We start from the raw sequence: 4,549 nt of genomic DNA, 5'->3' as shown, positions 1-4,549 counted from the left end.
AGACAGGCTAATTTCCTAGAGAGAATTTCTATTCTGGTTGTTTAAGCTTGTTAAAATAGAAGGATTTCTTGTGAGGAGTAAGAGATAAATCTGGAGATGTGAATAATGAGGAATAAAGGAAGGGAATGGTTAATGGAGTCTCAGACTCCATGAAAATATTCAATTGAGGGTAAATGTCAGATTGAAGATGGATTTAACATAGCAATAATTGAATTTCTCATTCTGCTTGTCAAGTGCTCAGAGCCTCTCCCAGAGGATGCAGAATCAGTCAAGAAGCTAATCCAAATCAAAAGAAGTCAATTTAAGTGGAAAGATACATAAACAATCTGGATCATGTGATCTTAATAATGGAATTCAAAACAAAAAAACCTTGTACTTGAAATTCAACACTTCTAAGATTTTTATTTGGGCAGCTGAACTAAACTCTCTGCTATTTATTCCAATCTTAAATATTCTTACAGGTTAGTGATAACTTTATGTGCCTGTTGATGTATGTCAAAATTTTTACAGTAATAGTTTGGAGTCAACTACTCTTGGTGGTGGTGGTGTTGGAGGGATCTAAGATTAATCAAGACTACTTTAATCCAATGTTTTTAGTCCTCATTGGAAAGAATATGAGTAAAAATGGGATGAAGACAGGTATCACTTCTGTGTGCAACAGTAAACTTTTTTCTGTTCCATCCTACCACCACATGATCCTAAAAGCATCTAGAAAAATATGTGACATACGGTAGAAAAATAATAAGTATGTTTGAATTAAGTTTAGCCCAATTGAGGATGTGCTATATATTCGCTCCCACTCTGTAACCTACTTGTACTATCAAATAAATTCAGTCCTTGTCCTGTATATGGCCAAGATATACATGATCTCATCACCTAAAGGCAACCACACTCTTTTTTAAAAAAAATTTACAAACATTTTGCAGTCAACCACAATACCAGAGTAAAGCATTTGGAAGCTAGATCTATCCCTAAGCTCAGGTTCATTAATTCTCTTATTAAAAAAAAATTAAGAGGTGCCTCGTTGGCTCAGTGGACTAAGTGTCTGACTTCGGCTCAGGTCATGATCTCATGGCTTGTGGGTTCAAGCCCACATCCAACTCTGTGCTGACAGCTCAAAGCCTGGTGTCTGTTTCAGATTCAGACCATCTTTCTCTGTCCCCACTCTCCCTCTTCCTGTTTCTCTCTCAAAAATAAATAGACATTGGAAAAAAAAGTCAATGTGCATAGGCTATCAGAGATACAGAGAGAAAAGTAATAAAATACTAAGCATGTGATATAAATTTAGAATATATTTTAGAGTTCTGGTTCTATAGTAATTTTATTTCTGAGACATTTCCCACTAATTCCAGCATGTCAGAAGTTAATGAAGTCATTCAAAGTGAATGTTGATGTAAGGGAAGAGCTTACAAACAAAAGCAGAGGTATACATCTCAGAATATGAAGCCCAGTCTACTATTACAAAAGCAGATGTTGCAGGGTACCTGGGTGGCTCAGTCGGTTACGTGTCCAGCTTCAGCTCAGGTCATGATCTCACTGCTCGTGAGTTCAAGCCCTGCATCAGGCTCTGTGCTAACAGCTTGGAGCCTGGGGCCTGTTTCAGATTCTGTCTACATCTCTCTGCCCCTCCCCCGCTCACACTCTGTCTCTGTTTCTCTCACAAATATAAAAAATAAAACATAATATTTTAGAAAAAGAGTAGATGTTGAGGTTGAGGCCTAAAAACCCGAGTATTATCTCAAGGTTACAAAGAAATCATTGAGTTCTTTTCCTTTAAATTTCAAAGATCTTATCTTTTTCTACTGTGGTGTGCTGTGCGAGTTTTCAAGATCCTTAACCATAGGATTTCTCCTTTAGGTCAATGACAAATACAGCCCAGAAGGTAAATTAAATTAGATTGTCAAATTGTCAGGAAATAGTTAAACTATTTCCATTCCATCCATAACCCAACATGATATAAAGAAAAGAATTTGAACTTTGAGAAAAACAAGATTTTGGTATGAAGCCCAAACGTGGGTTCTCTTGCATAGACACATGAGCACTCTATCACGTTCCCTCTCACTCTAGAGAAAGAAAAATTTATATATCGATAAATAATACATATATACATTTAGTGGAGCCTTGAGCAAGGTCCTTAACTTCTCAACTTCTCCTTTCATTTTCTGTAACCTTGAGCTAATAATAATTTCACAAAGTTGTTTTAGGTTTTAGAGAAAACTGTATACAATAAAATCATTGACTTCATGATAGAGTATTCAGCATTCATTCATTTATATCTTTAAGAAATATTTACCAAGCAAATATTCCAGCTGCTAGGCATTGGAGTTTTGTATTAATGAAAAAACAGGCAGAGACTCTCTACCCAGGGAAGCTTAGTTTGGAGAAAGCAAAACCAAAATGACAATTAAATATGTACAACACTAAGGAAGAAATGAAGTAGCAAAGAGGTCAAAGAAATGCCTAGTTGAAGAGAGGAAAAACCTCAGAGTCAGCATTTGAAGAGACAGTAAAGATCTGAGGGAGTGACAGAATTTGAGGGAGGGACGTTTCCTGGCAGAAGAGCAAATGCCAAAACCCTGGGAGAAAAGCAAGCATATCTGGTGTGTTTGAGGAACGGTGGGGAGGCCAGTGCGAGTGAACCACAGCAAGCAACATGCAGTGAAAGAGGAGGTCAGAGAGGCAGCATGACCAGATCATGCAATGCCCTGTAAACTATTTTAAGGGATTTGGCTTTTGCTCTGAGATAGAACATTGTTGGAGGGTACAAGGAGAAGAGTGACATGATCCATTTGAACTTTAAAAGAATATTCCTGGCTGCTGTATTGAAAACTGATTATAGAGAGACTAAGGCAAAAGCAAGTAGAATGGTTGCCAGATAAATCTTCTTATCTGGAGTAAAACATCAGTTTTACTGATCAGTTACCACGACCATTGCTTTGGAGATTCGTGACTATTTCCCTAAACTGAATACAACAGGCACCCGGAGCATGGCAAGACACACGTGCACAAACCACATCTCTTTCTGTCCTGGAGTCACTTGACAACATGAGTCTTACGGCATTTAATTCAGGGACTGTTTATTGAATGTCAACTTTTGAAGTCTATTATTGTATTAGGTAAGATGGTAGGAAGAACGGACTGTCCCAGAAAGCTTTCTACTTAAAATGCCTGAACTTTCATTCAAGTTAACAAACATTTCTGAATGTCTAATGAGAGTAGGTATCTGTGTTCAACAGCAGGGGAGATATAAGGGCGTACTCTTTGCCCTCAAGCAACCATCTAAAATGATGTTTATGAAAAGGAGGCAACATGAACAATATTCCTTAATACAATATTAATTTAGAAATTGTGGATGGTGAACAAAAATCTTTAAAAAAGACAAGGAGGGAAATAATACCAACATACTGCCCTATTTGAGCAATGGGAAAATGAAAAGGTAGATTTATTTTTTCCTTTATTTTTATTTTTTTGGAAATTTCATAGAAAACATGTCACTATCCAAAAGTATTATTTTTATTTTTTCAATTTATTTTCTTAATTTACATCGAAGTTAGTTAGCATATAGGGCAACAATGATTTCAGGAGTAGATTCTTTAAGGTATTCCTTAAGGAAGGCCCCTTACCCATTTAGTCCATTCCCCCTCCCACAGCCCCTCCAGTAACCCTCTGTTTGTTCTCCATATTTGAGTCACTTATGTTTTGTCCCCCTCCCTGGTTTTATTTATTTTTGATTCTCTTATGTTCATGTGTTCTGTGTCTTAAAGTCCTCAAACGACTGATGTCATAAAAGTAAGGAAGCTTCACAAATTTGTGTGTCATCCTTGCGCAGGGGCCATGTGAATCTTCTCTGGATCGTTACAGTTTTAGTATATGTGCTGCCTAAGTGAGCACCAAAAGTATTATTTTAAAGTGAGGACACATACACTGTGAGAAATGGAGTAGATTAGTTTATTCGGACCAAATTTTCTTGTGGAAAAAAGATAAATCTAGTACACGTTATAGAAATTATCTCCTAAAAAAGTATCTCCTAAGAACTTTTAAATATATTATCAAGAAGAAGTCTGATGAGGGGCGCCTGGGTGGCTCAGTCAGTTAAGCGTCCAACTTCGGCTGGGGTCATGATTTCACGGTTCGTGGGTTCAAGCCCAGCGTTGGGCTCTGTGCTGACTGCCAGCTCAGAGCCTGGACTCTGTTTTAGGTTTTGTGTCTCCCTCTCTCTCTGACCCTCCCATGTTCACGCTCTCTCTCTCTCTCTCTCTCTCTCAGAAATAAATAAAACATTAAAAAAAAAATTTTTTAAGTCTGATGAAAAATAGAAAACCAGAAGGCTTATTCAGCATTAAAAGCAAAAATACTTTTTTTTTTCCACTATGGGATTTCTAATTCTGGAAAACTTGACATTTGAATTTGAAGACCAATCAGGAAAAAAGGGATAGAATTCAAAAGTCAGCAGCTTTTATGATACGGGTCTAGCGGGAGATCCTCCTCGTGTTTATCTGTGATTTCAAAATGGGACCCGCTTGATAAAGATGCCCTCAATTCACTCCAA

General features: G+C 37.3%; 1 non-coding gene across 1 annotated transcript; it reads right to left on the bottom strand.

Moving 5' to 3' along the window:
• Window positions 1–3,784: 3,784 nt before the first annotated feature.
• Window positions 3,785–3,891, bottom strand: LOC144243862 (U6 spliceosomal RNA). Its single transcript, XR_013338794.1, has one exon. It is a non-coding gene; the product is annotated as a U6 spliceosomal RNA (small nuclear RNA).
• Window positions 3,892–4,549: the final 658 nt, after the last annotated feature.

The sequence above is a fragment of the Crocuta crocuta genome, unplaced genomic scaffold (assembly GCF_008692635.1).
Source record: "Crocuta crocuta isolate KB4526 unplaced genomic scaffold, BGI_CrCroc_1.0 scaffold58, whole genome shotgun sequence".
NCBI lineage: Eukaryota > Metazoa > Chordata > Mammalia > Carnivora > Hyaenidae > Crocuta > Crocuta crocuta.
The sequence above is the reverse complement of the archived record's forward strand: the minus strand, read 5'-3'. Positions and strand labels throughout refer to the sequence as shown.